Source organism: Felis catus, chromosome A2 (assembly GCF_018350175.1).
Source record: "Felis catus isolate Fca126 chromosome A2, F.catus_Fca126_mat1.0, whole genome shotgun sequence".
NCBI classification, from domain to species: domain Eukaryota; kingdom Metazoa; phylum Chordata; class Mammalia; order Carnivora; family Felidae; genus Felis; species Felis catus.
In genome coordinates, this window is record NC_058369.1 from 141090884 (window position 1) to 141104697 (window position 13814).

The following is a 13814-nucleotide window of genomic DNA, read 5'->3' on the forward strand; positions in this document are numbered from 1 at the left end:
CTGGAATGCTTAAGTTGTGTTTAAACCGGAGCTAGTATATTTTAGTCTTTATATGAACGTGTGTGTGTGTGTGTGTGTGTGTGTGTGTGTACACATATATATTTAATTATTGGTTTCAAAGACTGTTTTTTCTGGCTAGCAATTTACTTAAAAAATTTTTTTTTAATCTTTATTTTTGAGAAAGAGAGAGACCGAGTGTGAGCAGGGGAGGGGCACAGAGAGAGGGAGACACAGAATCCGAGGCAGGTTCCAGGCTCCAAGCTGTCAGCACAGAGCCCAATGCGGGGCTCGAACTCATGAAACATGAGTTCATGACCTGAGCCAAAGTCGGACGCTCAACCGACTGAATCACCCAGGCACCCCTCTGGCTAGCAATTTATTAAGGACAGATTACTAATTATCTGATTCAACAGAAGAGGACACTGCAGGGTATGAACTGGTCACTCAGTCTACTGAAGAGGACCAAATGCAGCCTTAGGTTCTAGCCTTAGGTTCACACTGGGCTTCTCTTCCGCACCTGAGCTCATTGAGCACAGAACCAGGTCCTGGTGTGACTTCTCATAGGGGTGCAGAGATTGAGGCAAGGGGAGCTGTTCCCAATTCATTACAAAGCCGTCTCTTCTAATATGGTGCTTCTCTCACCCACTATGAGTCCTTCTCTTACAGACCCTGGCAATGTAAATACCATGAAAGGCTTCAGAAGAGTATCCACACTTGCCTAGGCTGACATTGCTCTAGATCCAGAAATTGATGTTTTGCTAATAAAAAGGTGGTTTGTGTCTTTGCGAGCAAAAGTCATCACTAAAAGAAATATTTAATAAACAGTTAAGGGACCTAGAAGTGCTATTGGGAAGGGTTCCTACCAATAAATATTTGATATTTTGACCCCATATATAAGTTTTGAGCAGTGTGGTTATAAGGTCAATTTGAACTTAATTTGAATTGTGGTTTCATTACCCATCTGGACGTGTGACTCTGGGCAAGTTATTTATATTTCCCATTTTCTTGCTGACATTTGATAATATAATTCTCACCTCAGTGAATTATTCTGCAGAGTAAATGGAATAGCATGTCCCATGCATACTTTGGCTCTTAATAGATGTTGCTAATCTTCAAGTATCTCCCTTGATCACCAAAGTAATGGAAACACTTATGATAAAACAGGGTCTTGGGTAGTTTCCTCTTTCTGATGTTACGTTCTGTTTATAACCACTTATGCACTGTGTTCTCTTGAGAGGCATGTACAATTGATAGGATTTCCTTCCCCTGGAGAAAATCTCCTCCAAAGGTAAAACCAAGATAGGTATGATGCTATTTTGGAGGCATGAGAATTGATTTAGCCTCCTGCTCCACTTCTTCTCCCTTTCTAGAAACATTTGCAGCCCAGGTGTGCTGTTTGAATTCCAGATCCAGCTTGTCAAAGTTACCGACATGGTTAGGGTCGAATTTCTAAGTGTAAAATACAAACAAAACAACATAAAAACCTTTTATAATACTATGAATTAAAAATATCATAGCACAGATTAACTTCTTTTTTTAGTTTTTTTTTTTTAAATGTTTATTCATTTTTGAAGGAGAGAGAGACCGAACATGAGCGGGGGAGGGGCAGAGAAAGACGGAGACACAGAATTCAAAGCAGGCTCCAGGCTCTGAGTTGTCAGCACAGAGCCTGACACGGGGCTCGAACTCATGAACCATGAGATCATGACCTGAGCTTAAGTCGGTCGCTTAATCGACTAAGCCACCCAGGCGCCCCACACAGATTAACTTTTTAAAAACTAAGATTTTTTTCCATATCAAAGTTGATATAATCACATAATAGAAAATTTGGAAAATAGAAAAAATAAGGGAGGTCACCAATAATCACTGTAACATATATTGGCAACTTTTGGTATATTTCTTTTTACCATTTCTTCTAAAGACTTTTTTTTACATGATTGTAATAATGACATATGAATAATTTTACATCCTGTGCTTTTCACTTAACCGTGTTGTAAGTAGTTTTCATGCTATTTCATAATCCTCACCGATACTATTTGAGTATCATCTTTAAAGCCACAGAATAGTCTGTCAACTGAATGTGGAAAAATTTAATCAACAATTTGCCTTAAGTTTTAAGTTTTAAATGTCAAGCTTTTACTACTTAGCCACCTAATCAGAGAATATTTTCCAGATTACCCTCCTAATTCATTCATTCACCTAATATTCAGTTTTTACATTAATTAATTTATTAAGCATTACTTATCAGGTACTATTGAAACATATCCTTGAACAAAACAAAGAACTTTGTCTTCTTAGAACTTACATCTAGATGGACATTAAACATACCAATTAACAATTTAAAATATTTTTTAAGTTTTTAAATTTTTTTTTTTTTTTTTTTTTGAGAGAGAAAGTGGTGGGGGGCAGGGGGAGAGAGAATCCCAAGCCGGCTCCATGCTGTCAGCACAGAGCCCGTTGTGGGCTTGAACTCATGAACTGTGAGATCATGACTTGAGCTGAAATCAAGAGTTGGATCCTTGCCGACTCAGCCACCCGGGTGTGCCCCATTAGGAAATTTATATTAGATATGAAATCTATGGGGAATAAAAGAGAGAGCAGAGTGGGGAAGGATGGGATTTTTCATGTATTGAGCCTCACTGAGCAGATGCTGTGTGAATGAGAGAGAGTTAGCTATGAGGATATTTGAGGGAGCAGTATTTCAGGCAAATGAATCAGCTGGTACACATTTGATAGCAGGCGTGGTGTATTCAAGGAAGAGCAAAGAAGGCACTAGGGCTGGATCTTCTCTTCACCATTAACTTCCTTTTATTTTTTGGTTGGTAGCATTTATCACCATCAGACACAGTGTATATGACATATTTGTTTCTTTCTTTCTTCCCTTACTAGAATGTAAACTAGAAAAATGACAACTTCATTGTGTTCAGTATTTGCTAGAACACTACTTGCTACAGTGCCTACCACATAGTATATGTCCAATAAGTATTCTGAGTTTTTTTCTTAAATTTATCGAAGTACTCCCTACACCTCATGTGGGGCTTGAACTCATGACCCTGAGTCTGAGTCACATGCTCTTCCAAGTGAGCCAGCCAGGTGCCCCCCAGAATTAATGAATCAATCAATGATTCAGAAATCTGAATCAGTGGAAGCAATATATTTGTCGTAAGTTTTCTTTTTAATTCTGCACATTAATAGTAAGTTATTGCAAAGCCATACTTAAGCATTAGTGTTCTATTCTAATCCTAGCACATTAGCCTCTGAAATCTGTAGTTTAACTCCACTGTGAAGATCTCAGGCCTGAAGAGAATAAATCGCTTGGCAAAGTCAAAGAGTCAGTTTGTAAAAGAACCCAATCTGGGGGTTAGGGGATGGGTGAAATAGGTGATAAGCATCAAAGAGTACACTTATTACGATGGGCACTGAATAATGTATAAAATTGTTGGATCACTATATTGTATACCTGAAACTAATATAACACTGTATTTTAACTCTACTGGAATTAAAATTTAAAAAAAAAAAGAAAGAATACTTCCCACACCCCCAGCAAAAAACAGTAACAAACAAAAAAATGCCCAATCCAGAACTCGAGTTGCCTAATTTTCTTTCACCATAACTGGTTGTAATGGAATCCAAATATATTCATTCAGCTTTGATTATGAATTTAACGCATTTCAAAAAATTAATTTGGGCTACTATTGCTAATTATGTTCAATCACACTCCAGATATTCCAGTTTTAGATCCTCTGTTTAATTTGACTCACTTCTGGAAAGGAAATATACCTCCTGAGCTGCTTTAATGACCACAGCTTCTTTAGATTGTCCTAACTTCCCTTTACGGAAACAACAAAGTACTTAGCCTCTCTAATCTGCCATATTCTCTTTATAAAAGGAAGATAATATGGTATCTTTTGTCTTTTTATACAGATTTAATGAAATCAAGTAGGTAAAATACTTAGTATAAAACCTGGCACATAAAAAATCCCTAGCAAATGTTAGCTATTATTATCAAGTACTTTCAATATTGCTTCCCATAAAAGCTGTGATAGGCAATATTATCTCTATTTTGAAGTAGAGTTATGTATGATTTAGAATATTGAAATGACTAATTTAATATCACAAAGAAGTATCGAAGGCTGAACCCTTTTTAGGGAAATTTAAAGTAGTTATCTTTTCATCAGATCTCAGCAGAATACAGAAGACTTATTTGTTCCAAGTTTATTTTTACTAACTTATGGGGATACATAAATTACAAGCACACTGATTCTGTTTTCAGATAATCCATGCTTTTTTTGACCCCATGTAGGAAAACGGACTGTTAAATTAACCAATCTACTAGCAACGTACCCTTAGCTTGCATACTCTAAATATCTAAATGCCATTTACCTATAAAAGAAACCAGCGTCTCTTAGGAGAATGTCTGATTCTAGGTCTAAGACAGGAAATGTACAAAATCTGAAACATCTTGTTATACCATTAAGCAAGGATGCTATCAAGGATCACTAGAATTGTATCATAAATACTCACTAGCCAACTTAAAGAGTTTTCCGCTGCCAAAGGTGGGAAAATTCAAGAATCACTAAAGACATAACTGCAATGGATTGAAATGCATGAAATGTATTTAAATCCATGAGGTCAAAGTGATATTAAAGAAAAACCTTCATTGACCGCTTTGAAGAATGTTAAGGAACCAACCTATTATTCTGAAAACTGGTAAATAACAGGAAAGAATCAACCATTTATTGAGCTATTTCCTATATGAACTCTATATACCTCAGGGTAACCAAATAGTGGAAGAGGGAAATTTTCTTTTTCGAGCCAACGAATGAAGAAGGCATGGTAAAATTAGAATATAACCATTTTGCGATTCCTAATGAATTACTGGCTCAGGCACAGATCATCAATGGCTGCTAATATCATGAAAAGAGATAAAACCAGACATTACCTACCACCTAACTGAAGTATATAACACTAGCTAAGAACAAATCCTTCCAGAAATCAGACAGAAATCTGATCAGGCTTCTACCAATTCACAGGAAGCATAAGGAACAAAGAAAATGCAGAACAACATGACGGGGATATAAAGATCAAAATTCATATCCTAGGGAGCTTTGTAGGACAAATAATCCGGTTTTATCAACAGACACATTGTGAAGAAAAAAAAAAAAAGGAGAAAGAGCCAATATGTATATCAACATGGGCTTGTTAAATGAATTATAGTAGATTTATACAATGGGATAACATTCAGCTTTAAAAGGGAATGAAGAAGTTCTCTGTAGGCTGATGTCAAAAGACGTTTAAAATACAGTTGTCTTGTTTACGCTTCATTTTGACTTCTGTCTAATCACATTGGAGGAAACTCATGATCTTATACATTAGAAATGTATTTCCAACCACATTTTAGGAAGACTTCCTGGAGACAGCTAAACTAATCTAAAGTTTCTTAAGGTCTAGTAGGTATTGTACTCTGAGGTATACAAACACAAGGGCCATAAGTGATTGACCATCTAAACTCAAGGAAATGATAATATCATCAAGAAAAGGGAAACAGAATAAACATTTATTAAGCCATGTACCTCAAATAAAAGTAATATATATATCTATCAATATTTTTTAGAAATTTGATTATTCTAAATTTGGAGTGGCAGCTTTATTATGTTATATTTTAAAATGATAGAATAAAATTTAATAACAGGAAAAATAAATACTGTGTCAAAGTGAGTGTTAATATTGTGCCTTTTGTTTCTACTAGAGAACTAAATGTAAACACTTGCTGCTTCCTTTGTCTTTAATGTTAATTTTAAGAACTTGGAAAATTTTTAATGTTGCTGAACATTCATTTACGAACTTGATACTTTGTTCTTCTCTGCAGAGCCAGGAACCATCAATTTTTCACTTCAAATATCCCTTTTATTATGCAAACTTAGAACTCTGTTCTTTGTGTCTGGAAAGTAAAAGTCTTAGGTCTTCATTGAGACCACTTACTCCATTTTGTTCTACTAAGATACTAAGAGAAGTAATTTTATGCATTCAAATGTATTGATACCCCCAAATAACTTATAATTCCTTTGTCAAGGAAAAATAGAAATAAATGTACTACATGTTGGAATGTGTTTGTACTCCTAAGTATAAGAGCATGCTATACTCTCACTTAGGAGCATTTACTCATTTTAATTTGTGTGTATTCTTATAATCTATATTTCCCCCGGGATATATGAAATCTGCCCTTCCCCCCTTTTAAAAGTATTAATTTATTTTGCCCTTTGGAGGCAGATAGTGCAAGACTCTGCTCTACAAAGAGCACAGGGGCTAAGAATCGTAAGACTCACTACTTGATCATCTTAAGACGGTAGGTGATATTCTAGCTATTACATCTGAATTCCAGGCAGCCCAACGGAAGAAAATCCAAAGAACAAATAAAGGAAACACAATAAATCTCCTTTAGAATATTTCCCAGAAACTGTCTGTGGAATACCTGTTTATATCCTTTGGCAGAATTTGTTCAGTTGACCCCGTCTAACCGCAAGGAAGACAGAAATGTGGTCTTACTTCTGACAGCCATTTGGCTAGTTTAAAATCTATTACTATTAAAAAAGAGAACAGGAGATTGGAGAATAACGGACAGTCTATGCCACTCCTATATCCTGTACAATGGACACTTTTTTCATTCCACTTTCTTTTCCCCCTATTCACCAAATCTTCCTGAACAGTGGGGACTATCTTGTTCACCATTGCATCTCTAGGCCAAACTCAGACCAGGCACATAGGAGGTACTTGAAAAATGTTTGTTAAAACAGAGAATAATAATTCAGTTTTTCCTAGCCAGAGACGCATGTTAAAATCACTTGGGGAGCCATCCCAAAACAAGTACTCCTGGGCCTACCACCTCCTGTGGAGTCAGAAGTCTTGAGCTGACATCATATTCTGAAAAAGCTTCCCAATCAACTATAATGTGTATTCCTAGTGAGAAAAACATTAAAATATATAATAAGAGAAGAAAAAGTAATGTAATCTTTAAAAAAAAAAAAAAACATTAATTGGTATTCCGCTTCACATCCTAAGTGGTAGAGACAGAAAATAGATTGTTCTTAGGGATTGTGAGAGCCATGATGCTGGGATGCCTGTCTGTCCCTCCTTCCTTCTTCTTTCTCCCTCTTTCTTCTTTCTTTTCTCCTTTCCTTTCTTTTTACCTTCTCTTCTTCTAGTTAAATTGGCATTTCTGTCTAGTATTTTAGTTCTTTTCATTTTAATTTCCCTAATTAAACATCATTATTATTTTTATTATATATGGACATAGTTTGATTAGGTTTACTTACATATTGACCTTTTATTCCCTCATTTTACTATTTTATATATCAAACTTCTGTCTAGGATTACTTTCCTTTTTACCGAGGATCTTTTTTTTTTTTTTAATTTTTTTTAACGTTTATTTATTTTTGAGACAGAGAGAGACAGAGCATGAACGGGGAGGGTCAGAAAGAGGGAGACACAGAATCTGAAACAGGCTCCAGGCTCCGAGCGGTCAGCACAGAGCCCGACGCGGGGCTCGAACTCACAGACCGCGAGATCATGACCTGAGCCGAAGTCGGCCGCTCAACTGACTGAGCCACCCAGGTGCCCCCGAGGATCATTTTTTATAGTTCCATTAGTGAAAGTCGACTGGTGGAGAACTCTCTGGGTTTTTAATTTGTTAATTTCTTAATTTTACCCTTAATGTAGAAAGATAGTCTTGGTGGGTATAAAAGTATAAATGGATAGTTATTTTCCCTCAAGATTTTTGTAGATCTTTATCATAGTTTTCTATTGTTTTGGGGGATAAAAAACTTCTTTCTATCCAATTGCCTTCCTTTGTAAGTAATCTGGCCCATTTTACAATGTTATGTCTCGTTTTGGAGTTCTATAGTTTTGTTTAGTGTTTTTTTTTTTTCCTGCTTATCCTGTTTATCATTTGATAGTCTTTTGCTTAATCATTTTTATGATTCCATAATTTTACTTTTTAGTATTTAATTTTTACTTTATTTAGTACTTAATATTTGATAGTTATAATTCCTTAAGAGATTCTATATCTTTTTTTTTTTTTTTTTAATTCTTGCTAACCTCAGTAATATTAGCTTGCTATTTGTGTGTTCGGTAAGTTTTGAGAATGAATCCATATTTTGTTGATTTTAGTCTGTGAGAATTTTAAGTGTCAAAATTTGGGTTGCTTTCCTCTAGAGAATAGAAGATTTTTTTTTAATTTTTTAAATTTTTTTTTTATTTTTGAGACAGAGAGAGACAGAACATGAGCAGGGGAGGGGCAGAGAGAGAGGGAGACACAGAATCTGAAGCAGGCTCCAGGCTCCAAGCTTTCAGCACAGAGCCTGATGCAGGGCTCGAACTCACGGACCATGAGATCATGACCTGAGCCGAAGTCGGACGCCCAACCGACTGAGCCACCCAGGCGCCCTGAAAAGATTTTTTTAAATTATTCAACTTGAGATATAATTCACATCTTATACAATTCAGCAATTTTTTTTTTTTTTTTATTTTTGAGACAGAGAGAGAGACAGAGCATGAACAGGGGAGGGGCAGAGAGAGAGAGGGAGACACAGAACCGGAAGCAGGCTCCAGGCTCCGAGCCATCAGCCCAGAGCCCCACGCGGGGCTCGAACTCACGGACCGCGAGATCGTGACCTGAGCTGAAGTCGGACGCTCAACCGACTGAGCCACACAGGCACCCCTACAATTCATCAATTTAATTTGTTATTTGTTATTTGTTATCATCAATTTAAAGCATCCATGTCAATGGTCTTTACTATAGTCACAGAGTTGTGCATTAATCACCCCATTGAATTTTAGAGCATTTTTATCACCCCATAAAAAACCCAAGCCCATTAGCAGTCAATATTCATTTTTCCCCAATCCCTCCCCTCCAACCCCAGGGAACCACTAATCTACATACATGCACATGCCTGAGAGTGGCAGGTGGAAGAAAGCAGCCCTAAATTGGGTAATGCTCTGTCCTAGAGAAGTGTTTGTCACTAAAAGAGTCATGAGTCTTTCAAATGTTCTCAGCTTGATACTTACAAGATAAAATTTTACTTCACAAGAGATAAAAGCAAGACCTTTCCTTAGTGGAGCCTATATCTTCCAAGAAGAAATAGTGTGAGATGCTAATGAGAGTCAATATCAGGGGCTATTTTCCAGTTGCTCCAGAAATACAGCAAAGACGTTCTTTATTAACAATGCTAATAAAGCAAGGCTAAATTTAGCAAGGCTAAATTCTGTGTTCCTTAACCAAGGTTAAGCATCCTCTTTTCAATCCATTGCCTCTTTTCATAGACTCCCAAGATCTAACCTATAGTTACTTATTTGGCCTTCAACTTATTGAAAACTGACTTTTCCCATAACTTTGGCACCATCAGGTTTGATTGTGAAAATCCAGGAAGAGGTGAGGGAAAGGAGAAAACAAATTATCCATGAATAATCATTAGTGACTAGGTCAGGTTGGACTAAATTGTCCTGATTAGGTGGATTTCTTGTGTTGCTTAGTTTAATAATTAATCACAAGTAAATAATAAGAGATTTCCACATTGAAATGTTGGGTTTAAACTTCTCTATTCTTTCCTTTCGTTGACCCTTGACCCACATATTATTTATAGACACTGGCAATGCCACACAGATCCCCCAAGGTCCCTTACATAATTTGTTGTGCATCCCCCCTTCCATATTCAGTGTGCTTTGCATCCTCACTCCTTCCCATTCAGTGTGGTTTTGCTTCCCACAGCCTTTCATTGGATCCTCTGTGTGAGCAGGCTTATACTGCCCTCCTCAGGAGCTTATTGAAATTACACCATTTTTGTCTGCATCTCCTTTCTTCTTTCATTCTCTTGAGTGCCTTTTCCTGAGAAAACTTCCTTAATAACTCACTGCACAAGAAACCTTATGCACAAGAAATCCTTAGCTTCTAGGGAACCTGACCTGAAATCTTTTTACTCTCCAAATATTTAGAGTCAAGCATAAAAAAAAGGAAGTTTGCCTTTTACATGGAAACGATATCACAGACAAGTTTAAAATACAAATTGGAGAACACATTTAGAACATATGACTGGGACTCCTGGAGTGGCTCAGTTTGTTAAGCGTCTGACTCTTGATTTCGGTTGGGATCATGATCTCATAGTTCCTGGAATGGAGCCCTGTGCTGAGCTCTGCACTGACATCATGGAGCCTGCTTGGGATTCTCTTTCCCTTCTGCTCTCTGCCCCTCCCCTCTCACCCACACACATGTGCTTGTGCATGCATGTGCATGCTCTCTCTCTCTCTCAAAATAAGTAAAGATTTGAAATAATAAAAAATAAATAAAATAAATAAAATTGAACTTTCCTAAAAAATGTGCTCTATTTAAAGGACACTTAAGCAAATGAGTGCAAAACAACCCAAACCTAACATGGGAAAAGGACATAGACAGAAAATCACAGCAAAGAAACTATGAAATGGCTCAGTTTTTCAGAATAAAAGAAATAGCGATTCAAGTGACAATGAGATACCACTTTTGCATTACTTAGATTGGCAAAGCCTTTGCAAAGCGTAATAACATAGTGTTAGCTTGGATATGGAGAAATAAGCCTTCTTAATTTTTGGAGGGAGTGTTAACTGTTAACGGATACAATATCTTTAAGAGTCCACATTATATATTAACTTGAAAATGGACAAACCTTGCCTTTTCAACCCTGATTATTTTTCTCATTCTTTTTGAATTTTGTAATAACATTTGCTTTAGTCTCAATATTTGTGTCCCTTAAAAATTCATATGTTGAAATACTAATAGCCAGTGTGATTGTATTAGGAGGTGGGTCTTGTATTAGGAGGTACATGTATTAGGTCATGAGTTCTCATGAATGGGATTAATGCCCTTATTAATGCCCTAATGGGAAAAGACCCCACAGAGCCTGCTCACCTTCTTCCACCATGTAAGGATACAAAGAGAAGTCTGCAATCTGGAAGAGAGCCCACACTCAACTATGCTGGCATCTAGAACTTAGACTTCCTGCCTTGAGAACCGTAAGAAATAAATTGTTGTTGTACATAAGCTATGCTGTGGTATTTTGTTAGAGCAACCCAAATGGATTAAAACAGTATTTATCGCTCTAAAATTGTCTCTTTATTTACTTGCTTATTGTCTCCTCACACTAAATGCAAACTCCGAAGAGCTTGTCCCTTGTCCTCCCTAAGTCCTACATGGTGTCCTCCATTCTGTGCTTCACATATAATAAATGCTCCATTTAAAAGAGTTGAATTGGGGCTTTTGAATGCTCAGTCTGCAGAGCATGTGACTCTTGATCTCGGGGTTCTAAGTTCAAGCCTCATGTTGGGTGTGGAGATTGCTTAAAAATAAGATCTCTAAAATATAAAATAAAATAAAATAAAATAAAATAAAATAAAATAAAATAGTTTAAGCAATAAATTAAGTAATCAGCACCTATGGTATAGCTTGAGATGCCCCAGTGACTCTAGGACATCTCAATATTCTTCTGCGATGTCTGAAATTTTCACTTGGGCAAATAATGAAGACACTAAGGGAGCCTATTAAACTATTATATCATGAAAATCTAAGAAGAAGTAAGTTAGCTAAGGAGTTGGAGCAAGAAACTGAGGTTGTGGGCCAGGTAAGATCAGAATCAAGAAGTAGATCTTAATTAATTGCAAGCAAGTGGATGGCAGACTCTGGCAGCAGTGTGGAAAGCCTTACTTAGGTTGTAGAGATGATAGCCAAGAGAAGATTTAAGATAAAGTACAGAGGAGAAACCAGAATTGAAACCAAAGCAGATAGAGTATTACAGTGTTCACCAGAATGTTCTAAGCAGAGAAGTGAAAAACAGTGAAAACCAGAAGTGAAAACCAGGGCATAGGGGAATATCCTTTAGTCATCAGAACACATCAAGCAGTGAGAAGCAGTGGGTTATAGTCCAAGCCTAGAGAGACCAGGCAGCCCGTGAGTGCAGGTCCAGAGGAGTTATGGGGAACCCACGACATTATTTCTGGGTGAAGAAGGGGAGGCATTGGAAGTGCCAGCCAATTTAGGCAAATTATGACAAAAATATTGGAGACTCCCTAGTTTTGTCACCAGTAAGAATATAGAAGGGGCCAGGGTTGAGGTATGCAACAATTCTATTCCTTCTGCTGGTACCCTATATTGACTACAGACAGCAATGCTACTAGAGACTGAGGGTTTCTGGACACAGTCTAGTTTTAGTCAAACCTCTGGTTTGGGACCTTGGTTCAAGCCACACCTCTTTGGGCTCTTTCTAGAGTTCTCTCCTTCAGATTTTAAAATTTGATTCTAAATCTTTGAAGATAGCCAGAAACATCTCACATATCACCCCAGGTAGCTTTTTGATGAAACAAATTTCTTGAACTGAAGAACCCACCTGGCCTCACAGCAACTGGTTTACCTTCCTCCTTTGAACTGCTGAGCTAAGGCCCTCCAAGACTTTGGCAACAGAGTAGATATGGTTCTGAAATCAGAATCTAAGGGATTCAACTGAAATTTGCTTGCCTGAGGAGGGGGAAGTGAGTAGTATCTATAAAACAGGGACAACACTTGTGCCTACTACCTCTTAGGGTTATTATCAGGAAGAGATGTGTTAATAAATATAGCGTGTCTGAGAGAGAGAAGGGAAGAAGGGAGAGGGTGGGAAGGAAAGGATGAACATTAAAATGTAGTGTTTATTTAACTGTCTTCTCAGATTTGAGACTGAGGCTAGACTCAAGCCACTGGCCCTTTGTCCTCTGTTTCCTCAACATACTTTAAATGACAAAAATGCGTAGTCTTGGTACTGATGAGCCCATAATTCACCCATTCCATTGTCTGTTCCTGAGAAAGTTACATGACAATGATATACTTAAATTTATCACTGTTGGCAAAATTAGAAGGTAACATACATTAACCAGGAAGTAAAAGGCCACCATAAATAGTTCAAATTTAGCTCTAATTTAGGGAAAGTGTCAGTCTTTTAGTCTAAAGGACTTCTAACTTCTTAGGTCCTGCGATATGGAAAGTTTGTAACTATGAATACAGCATTTCCATTTTCCTGTTCAAAACTGAGCAAATGAAGTAAAAATATAGAACCTAATTGCCACATTTATCTAATCATCTGGAGTTAGTGAACAAAAAACAATAGCTGTGCAAAAATATTAATCAAAGAGTACCCATTCTGTTAAACTTCCCTAAACCAAAGCAAGCTTGTGGTTTAGAAGTCAGAGGTCTGACTGCAACGAGGTCTAACTAACTGTGTATCTTTAAGGATACTTAGATTGGACTTGAATTGCTTTTTCTCAAGTGAGGTTGATTCTAATAGCAAAGTATAATGATTAATTATGCCAGTGGAACTATATCCATATCTACATACTGTACTAGACAATTAAAATATTCCGTTTCCCTCCTCAGAAAATATCCTCTTTCATATTTTCATCTCCATAATAATAGTGACTTGTCCAGCAAAAAGCAAGAGCTTCAGAATTAGCTAGAACTGGGTTGGTGGGCAAGTTACTTAATTTTTGCTAATGCTTCCTCATTTAGAAAATGAGGATGGTAATTCTTACCCCAGAGTGTTATGGAGACATTTGAATGCCATAATTAATTGTTTACTAAAAATCCTTAAATGACTTCATAATTCATTATTGATTATCTGATTTTAGAGACTTGGTTGAAACTGCTTTCCTGTAAACAGTCTCTTCATGACATTTTAATTAGAGGCTTGCTCTACTTAGGTTAACATTTAAGATATAACAAATACTGCACATTTGTTTAAAGCAGTTTAGGCACCCAATAAATACTA